Raw genomic sequence first — 27,571 nt, 5'->3', positions numbered from 1 at the left:
AGCCTCCGGAAATTCACTATGGCTCCAAAACCAGCTATTATTTCTTCAGTAGATAAGATCAAGTCTGCAACTTATTTTTCAATCCATGATTTGGCTGTGAAAGATGGTGAGACAAAAGAAGAAAGAGTTGGGAGAAGGTATGGGTGGAAAAAAGCAGATACTGGATTGATCTTTCATTATTTACATATTTTTAAAGTTTGAACTTTATTTGAACTAGTTTGCATTCTTTGGGCTTTCTGATGGATGGGCATTACAGTAAATGACCTGTCACCCACGATGGAAAATCCTCACATTTTCTAAAAAGGATTTATATTTAAATATTTTACAGCTCTACTCTCAGAGTAAGATGCAACAAAAACTGAATTAAAGACATTTTTGTTTGCAAATTTTTACATTTTTTTCTTTATATAAAATAAGATATTTTTACAGACATCTCAGGTCATTTTAGAAGTGAGCAGGGTATAAAATATGGAAAGATTAAATTAGTGAAATAACAAAAAAAAATTCAAAAAAGAACTGATTTGAAAGTGTCTATGAAGTTTGCGCAGACAACAGTACCTCAGAATCTTTTCCTTGGAGAGAGAATTGTGAGAGGAAAAAAAAGAAAAAAGAAAAACACGGCAGACATTCCAGGTGGAAAGCAATTGGCTCTTGGCAAATGAAATATCCATGTGGATATTCATTTGATAGACCCAACTCTAAAGACTTGAATCTCCTTTTAGGAACAGACATCAAAACAGGACAGACTTCTTAACACATGGAAATTTGGATTGTTCCAGTCTTCAGACCTTTGGAAACCTCTGACCTCCCACTGTCCTGTGTAAGACAGTCCATCTTAAGTAATGTCAAGTGTTATCATTTTCTGCAAGATTTCCCTGAACTCCACTTCTTATCAGATGATATTCTTATTCACCTGTGACTAAATTATATGATTACCAGGTATCCGGGTTTTACTGTGCAAATCTGTACACATTTGAGAACCACCTTAGGTGGGAGCTACATATGTCCCAAATGGTGAAGTCAGCTTTATTTCCCTAAAATTAAACAGTAATCTTATCGGTTATGGACAATTTCCCTTGTTTTGTTTGTTTTTGCTTTGCACATTTTTTTCAAGACTTGTAATTACAATTGTATTCTATTTTCTGCTGATAAACAGTGCAATGATGGATATGCAATGAGAACTAATCACTTTCCAAAATGAAATGTACTACTTAGACACATACAAACAATGATTCTTTTTTGTGTAACAGAATCTCTGCTAAAATAGTTAAACTTCAAAAATATTTTTCTCTTGTATGATTGGGAAAATAATACATATAATATTTGGAGCCTCTCTCGATAGGCAAATAGATACCAAGTCTAATTTTGAACTATCAAGGACATAAACAATTGTTAACTTTTTTAAAAAAGAAGTGAAGTAGCATTTTATGGACAAATTGCTTTTGGATTATCAACTTTTTAAAAAAAGAAGTGAAATAGCATTTTATGGACAAATTGCTTTTGGATTATCTAATAAAATGTTACATGGCTTTAATGAGAGCAATAAATTAATATGTGAGGGAAGCCACATATTTTAAAGTTGTGATCTTCTAAGGCTTTGCTAAGGGAATTCCACTTGATAACATGATCCATCCTCTTAATTTATGGCCACTTGGGATGCACTAATAAAAGATTAACATTCTTTAATTCATTCAACACACGAGAGAGCCTACTTTTACATCAGGTGCTATAAAGGAGCTTGCAGTCTAGAGAGGAAAATGAGCATGCAAATGCTAACGAGGTGCTGGGTGACCCATTTCATCAATGAGTCTCATCTGAGGTACTATGAGACCATAGGAAGAGAGAACAGGAAAAGACTTCACAGAGGAGGTGTTCTTTGAGCTTACCTTTGAGATATGAGTAAATCTTAAACTAAAAAAGGTACAAAATGCCATCCTCGTTGGCAAGTGTAGTGTATGAACTCCATTAATATGATTTCCCTTTTTTCACTTTCCAATATTGTTTTTAAAAAGGTTTCCTTAAGGCAGGGTCTTGCCATATGGCTATCCTCCTGCCTCAGCCTCTCTGGGTCACTGGAACTACAGACACATTCCTCTGTGTCAAGCCTTTAGACTAAACTGAGAGTCAAACCCAGGCCTCCCATGGAGCCTCGACTGCAGAGCACAACCTCTTAGCGGCATGAAGCACTATGGCTGGGCCCTGATGTTCTTCAAGTTTGTGGATTGTTTGTGTTAAAATGTCTCTAAATCTCCCACAGGTCAATCTTGTCAGTCATAATCTTTAATGACAATTTCTCAGTAACCAATACAAAGATTGAGACACATCATATTCACATGGATTATTAACTTGCTTACATTCAGAAGACATATGGACTAGAAAGACTGTACTCCCAATCTCTCCTTGGTGTGCTTTAGACACACCTAGTATATTGTATTTGGTTCTGGGTACCAAATTCTTACAGAAACATGAGTAAACATAAATCTATACAGGGGATAATGACAACAATGGAATTTCAAGCTCTGCACTCATAAGGATCAGCAGAACTGTGTACGTTTACTCTCAAATGAAAGGGAAAATATTCTACTGCTGTTGTGTGATTTAAAAATCTGTCAGGAGGAAGACAATTCCAAGTGATAGACCCAAGACTGGGCAATAGGTAGCACAAGGTGGTAACAGTTGGCTCAAATTAAGGAACTTTCTAATCTTCAAATACTCTCCAACCTTGCTTAGAGCAAACAACAATCTTACAGGAATTTGGGGAGATATACTGAAATGTCACATAATTCGTTGGGCAGATATATAGAAAAATCCATTGTCCCACTGAGATTTTGTGACCCTATGATATCCAATATAAGGTAGGTTTTGTTTGTTTGTTTGTTTGGGGTTTTTGTTTGTTTTTACTTAGCTATTTTTTTCCCAGTCTAGCAGATGATTTATGGAAAATATCAGACAAGTCATTTGTAAAATTTTTGCACCTTCTCTCATGTATATAATGTCCTACATGCACATAGAAATAGAAAAATGTTGGTAAGTTGACTAACATTTACTTCTTAAAATCTGTACTGTAAATGAAAGCAAGAAATCCTCTTGACATTAATTGACAGCCTTTGAAAATACTCCATGGATTTAGAATAAAACTAGGGCCCTTGCAAAGATCAGAAGGCAATGTCCTACAGGGAGAAAAACGATACCATGAAACAGCAATTCTCTTTGAAGCTCAGAGAAGAGGTCCACTGAGGAAAGTTAAACACACAAAAACCAAGATTGGCCAACTAGGGAGAAAAAAATATCAGCCTCTGAAACCATTTCAAGGAAAAGGCCAATTTTTAGCAGTGGTGAGTTGTCAAAACTGGACAAAGAGAACTAGTGAAGCTGTGCTCTCCTCCCCAAATCTTCTGTTTTAAATGATTCTCAAAACAAGTGGTTAGCAAGATCAGAGGACCCCCACCCACCAAAGTCAATGGACACGTGTCTGTACATCTGTGAAGCTCACAGGATATGTCGCCCCCGCATGCTGCCCAGTGGTCTGGTGTGGGCAGAATCCGAAGGACTTGGTTTCCTGTAGAGTCAAACATGAGCAGCATCTAAAAGTAAACATTACAACTACATTTTTAGAAAGGAACCCATTACTCTGAGATTATTTTCACAAAATCATTTAGACAAGTATCTGTGGATCAACCCCTTCTCTCACTCCTTAACAATCAAATCTTTTAATTCATAAAGCATAATTTTAATCATTTTAAAGTGTACAAGTCAGTGACATTTAGTATTCACCATGTTGAGCAACCACCACTTTTATTTAGCTTCCAAACACATTTGTATCCCATCCTTTGTCTCCCTGCCTCCCCCAAGCCCTAGTAATCACCAATCTGCCTTCTGTCTCTATGAATTTACTTATTTTGGGTATTTTATATTAATGGAATAATGCACGTGGCCTTCTTTTACATAAACAACAATTTTTTTTGAGAGGTTTTTGCTATAGAGCATGTGCACTCACTTATGAGAGAGACAGGGAGACAGAAAGCAAGAAATCACCCCCTGAGGGGGTGACCATGCTGCAATCCCTTCTCCTCCATTCTCCTCTTGGGGTCTTGGGCATGCTTGCCCAGGTGAGTTTAAGCCAACGGGTCTGGGACTCAAACCACGGTCTACTACATGGGAGTCAAGCAATGCAGCCGTTACACCTACTGCTGGTCCCTAGACAACAGTTTTTTTTAAGGTCAAAAAATAGTTTAAAGAGGGCTTGCAAGTAGCGTGGTGGTTAAGGCACTGGACTCCCACTTGACTGACTGTAATTCAAGTCCTAGATCTGGCAGTTCACTTTGTCACACCCCTGTTCCTCCCCACTCCCTCGTCTCTTTCTGGTCAAGTTAAAAAAATAATAATGATGGGAACCAGCAGTTAGCATAATGGCTATGTCGCTGGAATCCCACATAGTTGACCGCGATTCACGTCCCGGACCCGGTGGCTTAAAACTCATGCCAGGTGCGTGTGCATACGTGCCCAAAATCCCAAGAGGAGAATGGAGGAGAAAGGATTGCGACGTGACCATTCCCCCTTGGGGGTGATTTCTCGCTTTCTGTCTCTCTGTCTCTCTCTGTCTGTCTGGCGAGCGCATGCACCTTATAGCGAAAACTTCTCCAAAAAAAAAATAATAATGATGATGAATAAAATTAAGTAGATTATTCTTTTAAAAATTTAAAATATAGTTTGTATGTTTTTTAAACCATGCTTTGAGATTCAAAATGTTTTATTTAGGATGTCAATAACTGTATTCTCTCTTTGTACAACTGTCTACAAAGTGCATTTACTCTCTTCCTACAATCTGATCAGCACAATGATCTTATTAAGTAAGCAGAGATGACTTTATTGTTACTATTTTATAGGTAAGAATAATGCGACACTGAGAGTCAGTCCAGCACCCCACAGTAAAGACACTCCATACACTCCAGTCTTCTTGTTCCACTCTTTTCTCTAGCACCACAGGGGTTCCTGTCAGAACACTTACTAACACATTTAGCAAAGCTTTCTAACACTCAGAAAATATACTAATAGAGTCTAGCACCTGTATTTTTAAAATCTCAAAAGCATAGTTAAAAATGAGCAGATAAATGAAAGTAGCTTTTGGATGTATTAATGCTATTTCACTCACTAGAGAGCTGTTTCTGACATGTAACAGCTATGTAAAACTGGAAGTAAACGATGCATTCCAGATCAGATTCCATGCCACGTCCATCTCTCCACTTGGAATCACTTGGAAGCCAGCTCAGCCACCAAGTCTTTGGGCCCAGAGTGGTATCTAGCTCTTGACTTTGTTTTCCGTAAGAAGGTTGGACATAGATGACTTCTGAGATCTTTTCCAGATCAAAATTCTGTAACACTCAGCTAAGTCTCAACTCAGACTCAACACTGAACCCACCTGCTCCATCCTCACAACGCCAAGACAACTTTTGCAAAGATGGATTAATCAAAAGGTCTGTCCATTACTAATGCCAGCTCTGTCCATTACTAATGCCAGTGGCCATTTCATTTTGCTAACATTTTTTAAGGAATTGCAATTGCTCTTTATGAAACTAACCATCCCATCCAGCGTTTTAGACTGAATAACTTATATGCAAATAGACAGTAAGTAAAGAGACCTTGGTGGTTTGAGGACACGTGTCTGTACATCTGTGAAGCTCACAGGATATGTCGCCCCCGCATGCTGCCCAGTGGTCTGGTGTGGGCAGAATCCGAAGGACTTGGTTTCCTGTAGAGTCAAACATGAGCAGCATCTAAAAGTAAACATTACAACTACATTTTTAGAAAGGAACCCATTACTCTGAGATTATTTTCACAAAATCATTTAGACAAGTATCTGTGGATCAACCCCTTCTCTCACTCCTTAACAATCAAATCTTTTAATTCATAAAGCATAATTTTAATCATTTTAAAGTGTACAAGTCAGTGACATTTAGTATTCACCATGTTGAGCAACCACCACTTTTATTTAGCTTCCAAACACATTTGTATCCCATCCTTTGTCTCCCTGCCTCCCCCAAGCCCTAGTAATCACCAATCTGCCTTCTGTCTCTATGAATTTACTTATTTTGGGTATTTTATATTAATGGAATAATGCACGTGGCCTTCTTTTACATAAACAACAATTTTTTTTGAGAGGTTTTTGCTATAGAGCATGTGCACTCACTTATGAGAGAGACAGGGAGACAGAAAGCAAGAAATCACCCCCTGAGGGGGTGACCATGCTGCAATCCCTTCTCCTCCATTCTCCTCTTGGGGTCTTGGGCATGCTTGCCCAGGTGAGTTTAAGCCAACGGGTCTGGGACTCAAACCACGGTCTACTACATGGGAGTCAAGCAATGCAGCCGTTACACCTACTGCTGGTCCCTAGACAACAGTTTTTTTTAAGGTCAAAAAATAGTTTAAAGAGGGCTTGCAAGTAGCGTGGTGGTTAAGGCACTGGACTCCCACTTGACTGACTGTAATTCAAGTCCTAGATCTGGCAGTTCACTTTGTCACACCCCTGTTCCTCCCCACTCCCTCGTCTCTTTCTGGTCAAGTTAAAAAAATAATAATGATGGGAACCAGCAGTTAGCATAATGGCTATGTCGCTGGAATCCCACATAGTTGACCGCGATTCACGTCCCGGACCCGGTGGCTTAAAACTCATGCCAGGTGCGTGTGCATGCGTGCCCAAAATCCCAAGAGGAGAATGGAGGAGAAAGGATTGCGACGTGACCATTCCCCCTTGGGGGTGATTTCTCGCTTTCTGTCTCTCTGTCTCTCTCTGTCTGTCTGGCGAGCGCATGCACCTTATAGCGAAAACTTCTCCAAAAAAAAAATAATAATGATGATGAATAAAATTAAGTAGATTATTCTTTTAAAAATTTAAAATATAGTTTGTATGTTTTTTAAACCATGCTTTGAGATTCAAAATGTTTTATTTAGGATGTCAATAACTGTATTCTCTCTTTGTACAACTGTCTACAAAGTGCATTTACTCTCTTCCTACAATCTGATCAGCACAATGATCTTATTAAGTAAGCAGAGATGACTTTATTGTTACTATTTTATAGGTAAGAATAATGCGACACTGAGAGTCAGTCCAGCACCCCACAGTAAAGACACCCCATACACTCCAGTCTTCTTGTTCCACTCTTTTCTCTAGCACCACAGGGGTTCCTGTCAGAACACTTACTAACACATTTAGCAAAGCTTTCTAACACTCAGAAAATATACTAATAGAGTCTAGCACCTGTATTTTTAAAATCTCAAAAGCATAGTTAAAAATGAGCAGATAAATGAAAGTAGCTTTTGGATGTATTAATGCTATTTCACTCACTAGAGAGCTGTTTCTGACATGTAACAGCTATGTAAAACTGGAAGTAAACGATGCATTCCAGATCAGATTCCATGCCACGTCCATCTCTCCACTTGGAATCACTTGGAAGCCAGCTCAGCCACCAAGTCTTTGGGCCCAGAGTGGTATCTAGCTCTTGACTTTGTTTTCCGTAAGAAGGTTGGACATAGATGACTTCTGAGATCTTTTCCAGATCAAAATTCTGTAACACTCAGCTAAGTCTCAACTCAGACTCAACACTGAACCCACCTGCTCCATCCTCACAACGCCAAGACAACTTTTGCAAAGATGGATTAATCAAAAGGTCTGTCCATTACTAATGCCAGCTCTGTCCATTACTAATGCCAGGTCTGTCCTTTACTAATGCCAGTGGCCATTTCATTTTGCTAACATTTTTTAAGGAATTGCAATTGCTCTTTATGAAACTAACCATCCCATCCAGCGTTTTAGACTGAATAACTTATATGCAAATAGACAGTAAGTAAAGAGACCTTGGTGGTTTGATGATAACGATATTCTTGCCTTTCTAATGTAAAATAATATTCCAGAAAAACTGCTTATTAATGCTAGAACTTTGCACATACATCACTGTTGAGTTTTTCAAAGTCAAACGGAAAGGACAGCCAGAAAGCAATTTTAGTGTGTAGGCAGACACATGTTATTTTCAACCTGATGCTCAGACTCAACCATTTACTTGCCATCAACCAATAATTAATATCTGAATCTTGTTATGCCCCTCCATAGATTTCCCTGGGTCAGGTTTTAGTGGCTTCAGCAATTCACGTAGGAGAGAGCAGTAAACACATTCGGCAGAGCTAGACTGCCATCTAGAGACCAGAATTCTAGTTCCAACATCTTGGTCCTCAGTGAGCTTGCTCTTTAACGAAAGCAACAATCTGCCAAATAAAGAATTCTGTGGGAGCTTGCTTGAGCAAGGTGTGAGATGCCTTGAGTATAGAGAAGTGCTTTGAATCTAGAGGTATTAGAATTTGGTTCTGAGGATCATGTCAAGTATCCATGGAGACTCATAATTTAAAAATCCCTCTCTCCCCTCCTTTGCCCCAAACTGTCTTTCTATACCTCTTTGCTAAGTCCATCTGTTTCTTCAGACCATCTTTTTATTTTTGGAGAGATTTTTGATATAGGGCATGTGCACTCACCAGAAAGAGACAGAGAGGCAGAAAGCGAGAAATCACCCCCCAGTGGGGGATGGCCACACCACAATCCCTTCTCCTCCGTTCTCCTCTCAAGATCTTGGGCACGCATGCACACGCACCCAGCATGAGTTTAAGCCACCGGGTCCAGGACTCGAACCATGGTCGATCACATGGAAGTCCAGTGACATAGTCATTACACCAACTGCTGGTCCCTCAGAACATCTTTTGATGGATGTGAGGAGGCTGGCTGTGGAGGTTCAGAACTGAGATTGAGGTGACTGAGATCCCCTACCCACTTATCTGTTTGGTAATAGTGTTCAGAAGTTCAGCTGTAAGGATGCTGTATAAATAATTTTAAAAATCTATTATTATTAACCTCAAACATCATAGACCACAAAAGTCTCTTCTTTGCTGATGCTAATAAAGCAGTCAAGTCTGTCCAATAAATTGTCATCAAAGAGTCCTTCAGCTCACAGTGAGAGTAACAGAACAAAAAAAGTGTCTTATTCTGAAAGGTTTTTATAAATATAGGTTAAAGCACAACACATACACTCCAAATTCCAGTGTTATCACTTTGAGCTAAACTTACATGTTTTGATATTTGTTGCAGATAACAGATGGGGCTTGGAAAACACTTTAAAGCCTGAGTTTTAGAGTCCAAGCAACTGGTCTCTGGGTACCTGCTTTCGCACTCATCAGGGAGCCTGGACAATTTTCTGTTTCCTCTTCTCTAAAAAAATGGGGGAAATAACAGGAAGACTCAGTATGGGGTTAAACACATTTGGAGTGTCCTTCACAGTGGTGCTCAGCAAATGCTCATATCGTCTCTTTCATTTGAGGTCTTACATCGGCATCCAGTCCTCTAGTAGTGCCCTGCAGCTAGACACAGGAAATCCATATATTTGTTCTAATTTTGTTCTCATGAGAGAGACAGAGACATAGACAGACAAACAGACAGACTCCTGATCCATCCTAGCCATCAGCCAGCCCTGGCTTTTGGGGAAGCAAAAACAACACATATTCATAATATTATAGCTCTATAGGTTAGAAGTCTCCCTAGGATAAGATCAAGGCAGTAACAGGCCACATTCCTTCTAGAAAGTTCTAGGGAGAGTCCATTTCCTCATCTGGTCTAGCTCCGAGTGGCTGCCCACCTTCCTTGGCTCAGAATCCTTTCCTTCATCTTCAGAGTCAGCAGGATAGCATCTGTCTGACTCTTCTGTCTTTACAGCTTTCTCTGACCAAGGCTGGGTAAAGTCCTTGACTTCCCAAGACTCACATGACTATATAGACCCATCTAGAAAGTCTGAGTAGATCTCCCCAACTCAAAGCCCTTAACTTAATCACAGTTTCCCTGTAGGATAACATATTTACAAGTTCCAAGGATGAGGATTTGGTCTGCTTAACATACTGCCTTAAACTACATCCTCAAAAACAATCACTTTCCAGTAATATGTGGACACAGTAGTTTTTTATACCACACTGAAAAGATGTTAAAAAAGCATATGACAGAAAAACCATGAACTATTTAGAAAAAGTATTCAAATGATTCTCCTTTTGTGTGTTTCTTCTCCCACCAAACCAAGGTATAGACTAGCTCCATAGTGACACGTTGCACATCTATGCAGGTGACACACTGCACAATTCCAGAGAACGGCCTGCAGTAACTCAGAGTGCAAACGTCACAACCATGCATGTGAACCCTGCACTCTTTATCCCAGCTGCCTGTCCCTGAGATCTCAATTTATCTACACCTCTAGTTAGTGATCATTATTAATGTGAATTCCTTGAAAAAAAAATTTTTTGAGAGAAAGATTTTGCTGTCAGGCACACACGCTCGCTGGAGAGACAGAGAGAAAGACGTGACAAGTCACCTTCCAGGGGGAATGGCCATGCCCCAAACCCTTCTTCTTCATTCTCTGTCAAGGATTTTGGGCACACACCCACATGCACCTGGTGTGATTTTCAAGCCTCCATGTCTGAGACTTGAACCTCCAACATCCACAGAGGTGTGGAGTGCAGTACCTTAACCACCATAATACTTGTTCTTCAGAAAACATATCTTAATAGTCATAGAGTGAGACCACTTGCGTTGCAAGTTTGAAAATAAATTTCAGTGATTCAATCTTGGGTCCATTCACAGTGTCATTACCACAGTAAGCTCAAGCAACCCAGGACCCTGGACTGAAAGAGAGGGAAAACGTTGACCTGTGGCAGTGGGGCAGGAAAGCAGGGAATAAAATTAAAAGAAGGAAAAGGAGATCTCACAGAATACTTTTCAGTTGCACCTGTAGCCCAAGTAGGAAGATTTCAAATATGAAACCTTGACAACCCGCCAGGCTGTTCAGTCTAATCCTTTATATTTCAAGTATGTTATGGTACTCCATAAAAAAAGTTTATTGCATAAGCTGTTGTCACTCTTATAAGCTCATTCTCTACAACAATGCCAAAAGTATAATACCAGGTAAGTGGCCAAAAAAATACACATGACCCAACCATTGTATAAGATTTCATTTTGCTAAAGGTCAGGACAAATTATCATGAAATCTTTAGAGATACTGTTACATGGTTGCTGGGGACAAAAGGTTTCCCTTCAGAAGAGTTTCATAGAAGCAGTGCGCTGTGTTTCAATCCTCAGCTAACTTTTAGTTAACGACTGTTGCCTTTTCTCCTGCTAGCTCTGCTTATTAAAAGGAGAACGCAATCTGGAGTGTGTGCTGTCAGAATGAACAGCAGGGTCAGTCACTAATCCCAAATTGTAAGCCCCAGGATGCCTGCTGCAGAATGAAGAAATGCTTACATTTGATTAACCTTCCAGGTAGAGAAAGGGAGGCAGCCAGGGGTCTGCAGCTACATTACGTGGTCTAATAGCAGTTTTCAAGTATGGCATTCTTAGGAGGATACAAAGGAAGTCACCACATGGATGCTGACTTAGGATAATGAATGAAGATTGTGTCTACACAATAGACAGCAAGCCTCAGGACATAGTCAACCTGGGCATTAATTTTCCTCCAAATATTTGTAAAGGTAGATAATCCCTATGTCTATATTTTGCTTTATGGAGGGCATAATGCATCAAGGGCATCATCCCATTTGATCTTCACCACTACCCTTTGTATTGGAGGGTCAGAGTGAAGGAATGCTTTTCCTATTAAATAAAAACCATTCTGGTTATCAGTAAATAACTGGTAACTTTTTCTCCCTCTGGCCTTTTTCTTAACAATTTCTATAGGTATAAACAATGAAGAGAGAAGAAATATCATTGGGTAGGGAAGGAGGATGGAGAGACAAGGGATGGACAAAACCATACAGTTGAGAAAGACATATCCAGAAAGCATTTACCTCAGCAGGACAGCTCAGAGAGCACAAGGTCATTTCTATTTCTGGGGCTCTAGGTACAAAATAATATAAAAAGAAAAGCCTTGACATGCTGCCTTCTTTGTGTATACCTTTTAAAAGCTTATTCATTTATTTCCTCCAGGAGAGAGTGACACAGAGAGAGACAGCACCCCCAAATGCACCTAGACACTGCAATCTACCTCCAGTTTTCAGCCACCCAGGTTATATGCCTGCATGATCAGCATGTTTGGGGAGGTCCCCAGACTCGAACAGGCAACATTCTTGTGTAGGATTGTCTTGCAAAGCATTTCTACCACTGCATCAATGTCTGGTCCATATCGTCCCCTTATTTCCCCCCCCCCCAGTTTCTTTTTATGTTTTTTTTTTTTTAAGGGAGAGAAATAGATCCCATTTGATCTTCACCACTACCCTTTGTATTGGAGGGTCAGAGTGAAGGAATGCTTTTCCTATTAAATAAAAACCATTCTGGTTATCAGTAAATAACTGGTAACTTTTTCTCCCTCTGGCCTTTTTCTTAACAATTTCTATAGGTATAAACAATGAAGAGAGAAGAAATATCATTGGGTAGGGAAGGAGGATGGAGAGACAAGGGATGGACAAAACCATACAGTTGAGAAAGACATATCCAGAAAGCATTTACCTCAGCAGGACAGCTCAGAGAGCACAAGGTCATTTCTATTTCTGGGGCTCTAGGTACAAAATAATATAAAAAGAAAAGCCTTGACATGCTGCCTTCTTTGTGTATACCTTTTAAAAGCTTATTCATTTATTTCCTCCAGGAGAGAGTGACACAGAGAGAGACAGCACCCCCAAATGCACCTAGACACTGCAATCTACCTCCAGTTTTCAGCCACCCAGGTTATATGCCTGCATGATCAGCATGTTTGGGGAGGTCCCCAGACTCGAACAGGCAACATTCTTGTGTAGGATTGTCTTGCAAAGCATTTCTACCACTGCATCAATGTCTGGTCCATATCGTCCCCTTATTTCCCCCCCCCCAGTTTCTATTTATGTATTTCTTCTTTTAAGGGAGAGAAATAGAAAGAGGCAGAGAGACTGTACTCCCAAAAAGGTCCTCGGTCCTCACACCATGATTCGCCCCAGCCTCCAGCAGACCCGTATCTCAAGCATATGCGTGTCTAATGTAGTCCAGAGAAGTCACCAGACATGAATGTGGAACATCTCCCTGGGGGTCATTGGCCTAGAGCACCCCATTTCCCTGTGCCCCATCCTGCCCTGACTATGATGTCCTGCTGTCTTTCTTACAAAGCTGTGAACTCTGAGTAAGCAGTGGTGGAGTGAATCCAGCCCTTTGTAGATTCTCAAATAACATTTGCTGAATAAATGAATATGTGAAATAAAGAAAGCAAGGAGAGTCGCCATGAAATAATAAAAATCCAGTGACTCCACTGCTAGGTCTGATCAAATACATCTGAGGAAACTAGTGAAATATGTATTTACACTGGACAGTTTTCAAATAAAATTGCTTTTGGCTCATTAGCCCAAGAATTGTCATTGTTAGCTTGATGAGCTCATTTTACCACAGACCTGAGGAAGATAGATAACTTGGGTAGTGCACATGTTTATAATAGTTTACACTAGCCAGCTGGGTCCCCTTGGTAAAACAGAACCTCTTCATTCTGAGAACAATCTGATAACAGAAATAGCAACTTACCACTCTACAGTTTCCAGCTGCTAAGGCCGGGACTTGAACCGCAGTCAGTCTTGCATGTCCAAAACCCAAGAGGAGACTAGAGGAGAAAGGATGATGGCATGGTCATCTTCCCATAGGTGATTTCTCACTTTCCTTCTCTCTGCCCCTCCCCAGCAAGCACATGTACCCTATGGCAAAAACCTAAAAACAAAGTCTACAGTTTCTTCTTCTGTCTCATATTCCACAACTCTTGGATATACAATCACAATAATTCCTTTTCTACTATAGAACCAAAAAGCATCTTGGGTCTTTTTTCACAACAGAGCTCATTAAGCCAATAAGGACCTATAGTAAATCCTCACTCACCCACAGTATCTTGGACTTGTGACGGTAGAGGAAAACCCACACTCTTTTCACCATATTTACTCAGCTCAGGGTGAATACGTCTGACAAAGCTATGCTTGGTTGGAGAAAGTATTAAGAAGGCATCTTGTGGGGCTAGCAGTTGGCATGGAGGTTAAGGTAGCTAGATTCCACATGGCTGACTCTGCAGTTCTAGGACTTTAAGTTTCGGGACCATACCCCTATTCCCCACCCACTTGAAAAATATGCTAAGCACATATGCATGGGTCCCCAAGATCCCAAAAGGAAAATGGAGGAGAAGAAATGAAGCATGACTATCCCAGGGGTATTGGGGTGGTATGGTATGGTGATGATTTCTCTCTCTCTCTCTCTGGCAAGTGCATGCTCTTTATGGCAAACAACAAAAACACCTTGGTGAAGTGCTAGATTCAATTTCTCAAATCTGATGAAAAAAATCTGTGATTGCAAATCAAACCTTCATGCGAAAATTCAGAAAGAATTGGACTTTATTTAGGAGTTGCAAATTCCTTTGTGTGAGAACTTCAGTTTAATAAATATGCCAGAAATAGGCTCTGTCCTAGACGGAAAGGAGTTGTGATAAGAAATAATAGTGGGTACTTTTGTACGAGTTGACATTGTAATTTCCAATGGAAGTAGAACATGAATTCTTTAGAAAGGAAAACGTACTGGAATGTTAACTTTTCAGTCATCAAAGGGCACTTCTGGACATTTGTCTTTATCTCTAATTTTCTGCACAGCTATTTGTTAGCCTGATAACAGTGTGTTTTATGGTTGTTCTCCATTAGCTAGTGCTATAGTTTTATGAGCCATGCAGGGAAAGTGGAGGAGGAGCTCAGCTCCCCTGAGAGAGTATTTTGTTGTTGATTTTCAATGGAGTTCAGGCGACCACCTTCCTTCAGGCAAAAGGGGAAGCTTTGGAATGTTTTATTGTTGGCCAGCCCAAAAATGTGGCAGTTGGCTGGACTCAAACTATGTCTTCAGTTTGAAAGAGATGGTAAAAAAGCAGTCTTAGCTATGCAGATAACTATGAAACCTGTATTACATATTTCTCAAAAGAAAGAAAAGGGAAAAATAAGCATATGGAAGAATATTGTTCTTTCTTTTTTTAAAAAAAAAACTTTGAAATATGCTTTAAAATATTTTATGAGGTCACACTAAAAAAAAGAGTAATTGGAAGAAAAATTCTGCTTGTCTAAGCGAAGAGCACATTTGTAGCGGTAGGGTAAATGTTTTATCGATTGAGAAGCTGGGAAACTCAAGTCATTACTCACCATGGGCTAAAGAATAATTGCTAATGCTCTGGCGGAAAGATTAAAAACAGTTTCTGGAAGTATTTCTTACAATGATCAATGGTGTATCATCCCAGGCCATTGGATCTTCAATAACATTTTTCCCTTTTGGGATACAATCAATTTTTATAATATGATTCATTTGCCAGTGGGCATGCTTTCTTCATACGATGAAAAGGCACTTATGCATCTTATATTGTTGAAAAGTAATCTTCTACAGCCAAAGAGCGGGCTGTGGTATAGAAGACTCACCTGAATCTATCTCTATTTTAAATGGGTTTGGGAAATCATCTGGGGTTGGGAAGTGAGGTGGGGGCAGTTGCTAGCTTCTTTGTTATTGCTTTGTTAACCCTTTAAAAATGCATTTAGCACACTAACAGCAGTCATGATCATCATAACACAAGGGTAGTTACTGAGGGTGCTATATTAGATTTGAGCATATGCCACTGCGAGCTTGGCTCATTTACAACACTAATTACCGTGGCAGAGCTTACGGGTCGAGGGTGGCCTTCCAGCTGTCTACTGGCTGTCCAGATCTGACAAGGTCTTCAGCATCCTGCAGCAGACCTCAACTCTGTTCTGTGGCTGCTGAATCCATCAATGCATCTCTGCTTTACTGAGTAACAGCTTCAGTCATGAGAGGATGTGCTTATTCCAAAATTTCTCCCAGGAGAGAAGCACTGAAAGGGACCTCTCAGGCTCCAGCTTGCCACTGAATTTGTGTTGAGGGACAAAGAATGACCTCGTTGTTAGCATCTACCAAATTAAAAACAGGGGAAAAAAAATGTACGCATGCACACACACACACACACACACACACACACACATATAAAATCAATAGAGCCAAGCTTGGAAAGTGATAAAATGTTCTTTTGATGGGTGACATGCACACCAATCTGGAATTTTATTAGGATCTGAGAGCAATGGCTTTTATGAGATAACAGAAAGGTAAATCTGCTATTCCAAATTCTCTCTCAACACCCTGGCTCTGTAACCATGGAATTGAACAGCCAAATTAATATAAAAGAAAACAAAACAAAATGTATTTGAAGATATGGTTTAGATTGCCCACATTTTAAATATCTTGCTTCATGGTGAGATTATGCCCAACCTTGAGTCCTGAGCACCACTCCAACAAATTTTTTATGAATGTTTAGCATTACATAGAGTTTATTACTCTGTTTTCCATATTTCCATTTTCTACTCTATTTATTTGGTGAACCAAGTCATTATGACTCGTAGCTCTTTTGTTTTATTTCAAAAGAAAAAATATATTTCATCTTTTCTGTTAGTGTGGTTAATTTGCCAGAGGGTTCTCTCTGTCATGGGGAGAGAGAGAGAGAGAGAGAGAGAAACATGAGAAGGCACCCCATGGGGGGATGGTCACACTGCAATTTCTTCTCCTCCATCTCTCCTTCCTTTCAGGATTGTGTGCATGCATGCACATGCACATGGCCTTTTCCCAAGATGCTGGATCTGGAACTCGGACTCTAACCATGTGGTTGGCCATATGGAATCCAGCTGCCTAAACCACCATGCCACTGACTGACTCAAATATTTCTTCTTAATAAAAATTAAAAGAAAAGTGAGCGAACAATGATTTAAAGATTTTACTAAATAAAAATGCCCTTGATATTTCTCAATACTGTAACTTCAAGATTATTCTTTCTGAAGGAAAAATTTATGTCATCCTTATCATTGTCATAAAAGCTAAATTTATTAGGGACCAGCAGTTGTCATGGTGGTTAAGGTGCTGGGCTTCCACATGGCTGACCGCAGTTCAAGCCCTGGACCCAGTGGCTTGAAAGTCACAATGGCCATGTGTGTGTGCATGTGTGCCCAAAATTATGAGAAAAAAAAAATTGAAGAGAAAGGACTGTGGCATGGCCATCCCTCCTGAGGGGTGATTTTTCGCTTTCCTTCTCTTTCTGTCTGTCTCCTGTGAGCATACACACCACACACTATGGCAAAAACCGAAAATAAAAAAAAAGTTAAATTTATTGAGTGCATACCTTGGGCCAGGCACTGGGTTGTATAGTTTCTAAATATTTAGCTTTTTCCTTGCTTTTTACAACCACCCTGTTGGGTAGGCAAGTATTAGTCCCTCTTTGGTTTTCTTTTAGTATTTTACAAAACAGGAAAATGAGCTCTAAAGAGGTAATATTAACTATGAGTGGGTCCACACATTTAGGTTAAGGTAAGTTTGAAAATAGAACCAGTTCTGTCAACTCTGAAGGCAGGACTCTTAACAACCTCAGTATGTTTCGTGCTTGTACATCTTACTGGCTCTGAACTTGCTAAGAGTATGGATGCGATCACGAGGTGAGCTTAGCTTTCTAAGCCTAAAACTCACGATCTTCCCTAAGAATCACACTTCTAATAATATCTTTAATAACTGATGCTCAGAATCCTACATTCCTGCCACAATATTCTTTTTACTGTTTGATCAACTTATCCTTGATATGTTTCTCCTTTTCCAACTGTACCTGTGTTGCTACAAATACCATCTGCCAAACTGACCCTGCCAGAAGTTTCTTCTCACCACTCTCTTCAACTTCACATAGTTTTGCAACACTTAGGGAGCACTTTGATTCCTTCCATTATAGCCATCTAGATGTGTCATATATTTTATTATTTATTTGCATCAGTCCTGATGCCTAGCGCCATGCGAAGTTCACGGTAAGTTCTGGATTAATGTTTGCTGAATGAAAGAATAAAAAGTATACTTAACAGTATCAATTCTTCAGGAATAATCTATGCTTCATTGGAAAGCCCATTGCAAACTATTTCAAGATGTGTAAATCATTTCCATAACAAAATTTTAGATTTTAAACCTAGTTAAATTTTAACCAGATGTTGTTCTTTGGGGAGCATGTTAGTTACCTAAGGCTGCTATTAAAATGTATCATAAACTGGGGCCAACAGATGGTGTAGTAGTTATGTTGCTGGACTCCTTCATGGCCAAGTAGGGTTTGAGCCTCAGACTTGGTGCCTTAAAACTTACACCAGGTTCCAGTGCGTGAGTCCCCAAGATTCCAGGAGGAGAATAGTGGAGAAAGGACTGTGTGTGGCATGCCCATACCTCCTGGAGTGATTTCTCACTTTTGCTCTGTCTCTCTCTCTCTCTTTCTCTCTCTCTCTCTCTCCAGTGAGCACATGCACCTTAAGGCAAAAACCGCTAAAAAAAAAAATCATAGACTAGGTGGCTTAAATAACAGAAATTAATTTTCTCACTGTTCTGGAGACTGGAAGTCCAAGATCAAGGTATCCAAGGGTTCGTTTTTCTCTTGAGGTCTCGTCCTTGGCTTACAGATGGCCACCTTCTTGCTATGTACTCTCAGGGCCTTTGCCTTGTACCTGTACATCTCTGGTACCTCTTTCTATTATAAGGCTGCCAGTCAGATTGAGTGAGCATTCTTCCTAAAGGCTCATTTAATTTTTTTTTTTTTTTTGCTATAGGGCACATGAGCTCGCCAGAAAGAGAGAGACAGAGAGACAGAAAGTGAAATCACCCCCCAAGGGGGATGGCCACACCACAATCCCTTCTCCTCCATTCTCCTCTCAGGATCTTGGGCACACACGCACACACGTCTGGCGTGAGTTTAAGCCACTGGGTCCAGGACTTGACCCATGGTCAACTACATGGAAGTCCAGTGACATAGCCACTACGCTAACTGCTGGTCCCAGGTTCATTTAATTTAATCATCTCATTCAAGACCTTATTTCCAGAAGAGTCAGATTCTGAGGTTCTGAGGGTTAGGGCCTAAACTACAAATTTTGGAGAGTTAATTCAGCCTATAACAGTTTTGGGGAATAGACAGATGGTGCTATATTAGCATGAAAACATTAAGTAAAATGGTTACTTCTCAAATAGCTTGTAGAATCTCTAGTTTTCCACTATGGCTCTCGCTTTAAAGAGTAAGCCACTATGATGGCAAATCTGTCAGCAAATTTGAAAATGCCTGAATTATATAATTCATAGTGAGCAAAGTAAAAACCCAAGGCAATTTCAACTATAGAGCAATTCATCAGGTATAAGTTAGAATGAGGAAGAAAAGTGGATGCAAACTTCCTCCTCTAATACAAATTTGGGGAGGTTGTCTTTGCAAAACAATGTAACAAAGTATGGTTATTTCCATCACTGTGTTTGCTCCAGCTTTGGGGCTGGCATATTTCTGATGCTCCAACGAGGTAGAAAAGAACTCATAGATTTTCAAGGCTGCAACTCGAGCCAGAGGTATTCTGTTAACGGTTCAAGACAGAGGAAAATTGTAATATATGGCCTCCAAATTTACACTCTTCCTGACCCAGGTAATGAAACATGAACCACATGTCCAGGTTTTGATAAAGTAGCTCTCAGTTGTGCAGTGAGGGACTGCAAGTAGGTATTTATTTCTCTGGCTGCCATCCTAACTTGTCCTTGACTGGCAAGGCTTTCACATTAACCCTTTCCTCAGAGGAGTCTGAGGAGGCTGGCCTCTGGTCACAGTCTCACTGCATTCACCACCCACTTCAGAGTCTCCATTTGCTTGTACTTACCTTAGCCTCCTGTGTTCTTGCTGCTGTTATAATGATAACGTCTTGTCGAATGATCATAAATTGCCCAATGAAGAAAGATCATTTCTGTGCAGCCTTTAGTCAGCCTCTAGTAAGCAAAGAGCAGGCAGTCTGAAGTCCCCATCCCAGAAATGCACCTGACGCTGGGAGTGACCCTGGATCAAGCCGCCATCCCTCTGTGATAAGGTGGGAAATTCACTGACCCACTTTTTGAGACTTAAGAGAACGACAACTGTAAAGTGATATAAAGTAAAAGGCTTTTAGAAATACTAAATAACCCTGACCATCATTTAGAGAGCTATGGCAATAAAATATTGCTTCAGCAGAAAGAGGTCATCGAGAGTGGAGGTATTGGGAAGAAGAGAGAAAAGAGGAAGGGGAAGAGAAAAGAAAAATGTGAGGATGGATTTTGGCAATGGCTTTCCAGTTCTTCAGGAATCTCTCATCTTGATACAAGTGTGACCCAGCATAAAATATGCCCAAAACGAGAGCTTTAAAGTGAAACACAGCACTCAGCTACGAGGACAGATGAGGGCTGTGTGTGTATGTGTGTGTGTGTGTGTGTGTGTGTGTGTGTGTGTGTGTGTGTGCAGGCTGTGACTTTGAGATAAATGATGTGACTTTGAGAAGAAAATAGGATCAGATCAGTCTCCACAGAAGAAAACGGAAAGGAGGGGCTCCATGCTGGGCAGCTTAAGAAGGGATAAAGGTCAGCCCCTAGGGCAGTGGCTAAGGGAGCTGGCTCCCACATTTCTGACTATAGTTGGAATTCCAGCTTAGGCAGCTTGAAAAATAGGCCAGGCATGAGTGCACACTCAAAATCTGTACAGGATAGAGAAATGGGGAAGGGATTGTAGCAAGATCACAACCCATCCAAAGGTGCTTTCTCCCTCCCTCTCTTCCTCTCTTTCTCTCTCTTACAAGTGCTGAAAATTAAAGAAAAAAAGAGAAGGGGACCAGTAGTTAGCATAATGGCTATGTCGCTGAACTCCCATGTAGCTGACCGTGATTCGAGTCCTGGACCTGGTGGCTTAAACTCCCGCCGGGTGTGTGTGCATGCATGCCCAAGATCCTGAGAGGAGAATGGAGGAGAAGGGATTGCAGCGTGGCCATCCCCCTGGGGGTGATTTCTTGCTTTCTATCTCTCTGTCTCTGTCTTTCTGGCGAGCACACACGCCCTATAGCAAAAAAACCTCTCCAAAGGAAAAAAGAAAGAAAGAAAAGAGAAAGAAGGAAAGAGCACAGATAACAAAAGAAATGAATGAAGATCCATCACAGTCAAAAAACAAAGAATGGTTTAATCTTCTGGGAGAAGAAAGATTGTGACTTGGAATGAACTCAGTGTTTCAGCCTCTGGGGAAGCTGCTTGTACAGGGGTCGGTGGGAGAACCCTCAAGAAAAGAGCATGTGTATTCCACAACTCTAAGTGAGAGCACAGAAGTAAAGGAGCTTAAACTTCAGACTGGGCATCAGTTAAGCAACTCAGAGAGGAAAATATTGTGGAAGGTAGTGGCAGAATCCAGGACTGCTCTCTGTTCTCTGTCACAAAGTCTGAAGGGAAGGCCCACAAACTCTCTACAAACAAGTAGAGTCTGTGGTGTACAGTATGGTGTTGTCACTGTCAGTGTGCCCTGGCTATACCCTCAGAGTAAAATCAGGTTAGAATTCACTCAACAAATGGCTGTTCAAGAAAACCAAAGCCACTGCTAAAAATCTGTGGTATCACAAGGAGTTTATTGAGTATGAAGGTTTAAAATCAGGATTCCATTCAGTGACTAACCAACTGTGTGGTTTTAGGATGGTTGTATGACTTAGATGAGCCTCACCTCATAGAGGGGTTAAAATGATATATATTAAAGCACAATACAAGACTTACTGAGAACCTATTATGTGCTCAGAGAGGAATATGAACTGCAGATTCACCAACAAATAAGGAAGACAAACTTTGGTCCTTGTGAGGTTCAGATGCTTACGTTAGAGTCAGAATGTGGGTGTGTGTGTGTGTATGTGTGTTTGTGATCATCAATATTGATCTGTTTAGCTTTCTCTCAAATTAAGTCAGAGGTATTTGAAGGGTTTCTGAAATCGTGATGTGGGTAGGTGAGATGTGAGGGCACTGGGGTCTAGCAATAGGATGGAGGTGATCATGACATGGAAAAACTGGTCCTGTGGTTTAAGTGGTGGTAGTGAAGGAACTGGAGTTTGGCAATGGGTTGTAGGTAAATGTGGTGTAAGGGGAATCGGGTCTGGCAATGAAATTTGGGAGACGTGTGAGGAAACTGGGATCTGGTGATGAGATAAGGTTGAACTTGTTGAGAGGTAACTGGGTTTAGCAGTGGAATGTAGCAGAGTGTGGTGAAAGGGGCCTGGGGCCTGGGGCCTGGAAATGGGACTGGACGTTGTTTGAACTGGAGTCTGGCGATATGATGGAGGTGGATACAGTGTGACAGGACTGTGATTAGGCAATAGAATGTGAATAGACATTGTATGAGGAAACTGGACTCTGGCAACAGGATGTAGGTGGATGTGATGTAAGGGAAATTGCATCTGACTCTGAGATGATGGCTATGGTGTGAGGAAACAGACTTCCAGCCATGGAGTTAAGGTGGATATGGTGTAAGGGACTGCAAAGTTGCAATGAAATGTAGGTAAAAATTGTGTGAGGAAATGGGTGTCCAGTAATGGGAAAAGGGTGGAGGTGATTTAAGAAAACAGGTTGGCAATAGGATGTAGGTACATGTGGTGTAGGGGAGGGGAAGGGACATGGGACCTCACAGGGTGGTGGGTGGCTGAGATGTTATGGAACTGGGGTCTGGCAATGAGATGAAGATGAAAATGATGTGAGGGAACAGGTGTCCGGCAATAGAAATTGGGTGGATGTGGTATAAGAGAACAGGTGTCTGGCAAGGGGTTGTAGATAGCTGTATGAGGAAGCTGGGATTTGACAATGAGACAATGTGGTGTGAGGAGACTTATATCTGGCAACAGAATTTGGGCGGATGTGATGTAAGAGGTCTGGGTTCTGGCAATAGGATATAGGTGAGTGCGTTGTAAAGAGACAGGTGTGGAACAATGTGATTTGGGTGAATGTTTTCTGAGGCAACTGGAATTTGGCTTTAGGATATGAGCTGGTGCTGAGTGAGCAGACAGGTGTCTGGCAATAGGAGGTACATTGATGTGTTGTGAGAAAACCATGGATAGCAATGGGATGTGTGGGATCCGGGGTCTGGCAATTGGGTGTGGGTAGGACAGGTGTCTGTCATGAGATGCATTTGGAGATGGCATGAGGGAACTGAGGTCTGGCAGTGTGATGAGGCTGGACATATGAAGGAACATAGATGGATGGAGTGTGAAAAACTAGGGTCTGGCTTTGGGATGTAGATGGATACGGCGTGAGAGCACAGGTCTCTGGCAAGGGTCTGAGGATGACTGTAGTATGAGGGTGTTGTGGCTTGTTACTGGGATGTGGCTGGATGTGGTGTCAGGAGACAGCTGTTTGGCAATGGGATGTAGGTTGATCTGGTGTATGAGAACCAGGCTTTGGTGACTGAATGTGGGTGGTTGTGGAATAAGGTACCTGGTCTTCAGAAAACATCTGACATAATTATCTAACTCTCACTCCCCTCTTGTGTGATCATGATGTCCACATGTTCCAGATGTCATTGTGACAGATGCATAAGCGGTGTGTGATCTGCATCTGACCATGGAGGGAGCCAAAAATACACTGAGAATTTATCTGCTACCACTGGCCAATGTAGTCTATGTCACTAGGGAATGGGACCTGCCATGACCTTGGAACTTGAATCTCGTGATGTCTGACATTTTAATTGTAGTCTACTGAGACGCTCTGAACCTAAGGTACAGAGCTAAGGAGCACTCAGATTCCTCACCCATGGAAACTGTGAAATAGTAAATAGTTCATTGTTTTAAACTTCCAAGTTTGGGGCTAATTTGTTGCACAACCATAATAGACAAATGTGAACCTATATGTATATGAATAGGTGAATGGATAAACAAACTGTGGTATATCCATACAATGGAATGCTACTTAGCAGTAAAAGAGAAAAAACTATATATTAATACATACTACACATGGACGATTCTCAGCATAGTTATGTTGAATGTCAGAAGCCAGAAATAAAATGAGTACATATTATAAACTTCCAATGATATAAAATCTAGAAAATGCAAAATAATGTATAGAAGAAGAAAGCAAATGAGTGGCTATGCAGGAATGAGGATCGGGGACAAGTGGGGTTGGCAGCAAAGAATTACAGAAGAGCATGAGGAAACTTTGGGAGGAGATGGGTATGTTCACTATCTTGATTATAGTGATAGTTTCACAGGTATAAACATATAAAAACTTAGATTGCATCCTCTAAATATGTACACTATATTATATGTCAATTATAATTTAATAAATCTGTTAACAATGACCTTGTGTGCCCATATAACTCTAAAATGACTAATTTTGTCCAAAGAAGTGTTTTGGTTTTTTTCTTTAGTGCTTTAAAGTGCTCTTCAGTTCCATCTTGCATTTGCATATGCAAGCATTCTTCTATATCAGGAGGGAATTGGTTCCAGAACCCACCAAGATACCAAAATCCATGGATGCTCAAGTCCCTTATAGAAAAATGGCATAGTATCCACACATCCTCCCATATATTTTAAATCATCTCTAGATGACTTATAATACCTAACACAATATAAATGCTATATATGTAGTCATTATGATATAGTATATATAGTATATTAGTTAGAGAATAATGATAAGGAAAAAAGTTTACACATGTTCAGTCCAGACCCAATCATACTGGACCTAATTACTTAATACGAGCTAGCCAACTTAACATTTTCCATCAGTGATTGATAAAGTTCATGGAACCTGCAGATAAGATATGGAGGGCCAACTATACCTGCACCCTCCTAATTTTGTGTATGCACTGGCCTACCCTGTTAAGGGAACACCACCAAATGCAACAACTATTTCTTCTCAAAATAATGACCTATTCAAAGTGACCATCTCTCTGCTGGTCCAGTTTGTGAGTATTTCGTCGACTTTTCTGGCATTGACTTTCCTCTTCAGACTTCACCCCTTAGGTATGACTACAGACTCCTAGAACTGTGTGTACCTAACCCAGACACAAGCTAAGAAAGCTTGTAAACAGATGAGTGTTTGCTCAATCAAGTTTATCAGCAGTGTAAAAGAAAATCAAGAGTGCATTGTACATATTCTAAGTCCTACAGGAAAAAAAAAAAAAAGATAAAACTAAAAACATCTCTCAATAACCTCAGTCCTCACTGCTCTAAGTTAGGTAGAAGATCCAAATCTCACATTTTCAGATCTCTGTCATGTGGTTTGTTGGTTAGTTTCCTTCCTGATAAAAAGAGTCAAGTTAATTGCTCATTTTCTTTCACTAACTTCCTCACCCTTTCGCTAGGAGCTAAAATCAACAGCCTCAATGACTGGAAGCTAGCCAACTTGGGCATAGAGGTAATAATCTAGATAAAATTCTGATATGATCTGTATCTTTTCCAAATTATATATACAAGCCAATGAAAACTTTTCATGGCTGACCAAGCTTTTAGAAGCCATGGTTTAAAAGATATCTAATACATTTCTTAATGAATGAATGAACGGATCATTTGCCTCCAACAGTGCTGAACAATGTTAAGTGGTTCTAATTATTTCCTGATTGGACACATTATATTCATTATTTGTAGAATTTGCTAAGGAAATGCCCCCAAATATATTTTTGTTAATAAAGCTATATAAATAAACATTATCACCATGGTAAGGATCATATTGCAACATTGTCAATAAACTCTGTTATATCTCACTCTTTAGAAAAGATTTTCTGGGAGCTTTTTGAATAATTTGAGATATCCAGGATTATTAGATAGCAGTACACATTTCTGATTCTGTCAAGTTCCTTTTTCCTCCAGCTTGAGTGTCAAGGAGAAACGTGGATAGGGTGTTTCCAGCCCATCAGTGCATTTTCCTTGACATTCCATTGTCCTGTAATGGTTTTATTTGCTTACTCTACATTTCTTCCTCTTGTTCTCTAATACCACAGTAGTTCTCCAGTGCTGTAGGGCAGGTAACATCAGTTTTTAACAAGGTTGAGGCAGGACTGAGAGAGACAAGTAAAATGTACTGGTTCATGCTAGTATCAAGCCTCATTTTAAAACCACAAAATGAATTTGAAGTCAAAGTCACATGGGAGTTAAGGGATATGACCATGAGTGCTGAAGTCTATAAAAGCAGTGTACATGGATAAGAGATGGAGCTCCAGAGTTGGATCAAAGTTAAGGAGAAGAGAAAGTGATGTCAGTTCCTGGGAAGAGAGAATAAAGGACTACTCTTTCATGTTGGCTAAATAATGGAAGGAAATCCGTGAGGTCTGAAATCACAGCTCCATTATAGAAAGCCATGTGACCTCACTGTCTCAATGTCTTCATCTGTAAAGTGGAAATAATGATATTTACCTCATAAAATCTATCTACTCATGGTCCAGATATGGGAAATAATATAAAATGTGTACCTTTAAAACCATTTACTTATTTATCTACTTATTTGTTGTGATTTTTAAGCCACCAGGACTAAGAGTTGGCCTTATGGGAATCCAGCATCCTAACCACCATGCCACCTGCTAGCCCTATAACTTTGTAAATATTTTAATCTTTTAGAATAGTTTCAAACACATCATAACTGCTTAGAAAATGATGCAATATTTCTTTTTTTTTTTTTCTTTCTTTTTTTTTTTTGAGAGAAAGATTTTTCCTCTAGGGTACATGTGCTCACTGAAGAGACAGAAAGCAGGAAATCATCCCCTGGGGGGATGGTCATGCCAGAATCCCTTATCTTCTAGGGATTTTGGTCACACGTACACATGTGCCCCACGTGAGCTTCAAGCTGTCAGATTCAGGACTCAAACTGTGGTCGGCCATGTGGGAGTCCAGTGACATAGCCATTACGCCATCTGCTGATTCTGTGTAATATTTCTAAAGTATATTCCAAAGTATGCTAAAGGAAAATTTGTTTTATGAATTATCACTAAATGTTTCCAGAGAGTGCTCCATGACCAAATTAATTGTTATTTATATATGGTGTTAAATAATTTCAAATTGCTTAACTTATCTCCAAAAGTCTTTAATATAATAATTTTTTTTAGAGATTTTTGCCTTAGAGTGTGTGTAATTGCCAGGTAGAGAGAGAGAGAGAGAGAGAAACAGTGAGAGGGAAAGTGAGAAATCACCCCTCCTCCCCCAAGAGGGTGGTCATGCTGCAATCCCTTCTCCTATATTCCCTCTTGGGATCTTGGACATGAATACAAATGCACTCACGTGAGTTTCAAGTCACTGGGTCAGGACTTAAACCATGATCATGCACGTGGGAATCCATTGATGTAACCACTGTGCCATCTGTTGGCCTGTACGTAGTAATATTTATTGGAGAGATGTGCCCTTTCACAGTCCTCAGATTTTAAGGGACCAAAGGTTCATTTTGGTTACATCCTATGGAACAATCATTATCAATGGTTAATTACCTGATGGAAGACAACTCACTGAGAGTACCCGTAAATGAGAAAGTTTAGCTTTAAAGAATTTGTTTTCTTCCAGAGAGAATTTTAGTTTTAATTTTAGCTTACATGTATTTTGTATTTGAAATAAATTATTACTTTATTACATAGTTTTATTAAGTAATCAATGCAAAATAAATACATTTTATATATATATAAATATATATATTATATATATAACTATATATTTAACATATATATAACATATATATAGTATATATAATTAT

Source organism: Tupaia chinensis, unplaced genomic scaffold (assembly GCF_000334495.1).
Source record: "Tupaia chinensis unplaced genomic scaffold, TupChi_1.0 Scaffold000147_1, whole genome shotgun sequence".
NCBI classification, from domain to species: domain Eukaryota; kingdom Metazoa; phylum Chordata; class Mammalia; order Scandentia; family Tupaiidae; genus Tupaia; species Tupaia belangeri.
This window is presented reverse-complemented; position numbering follows the sequence as displayed.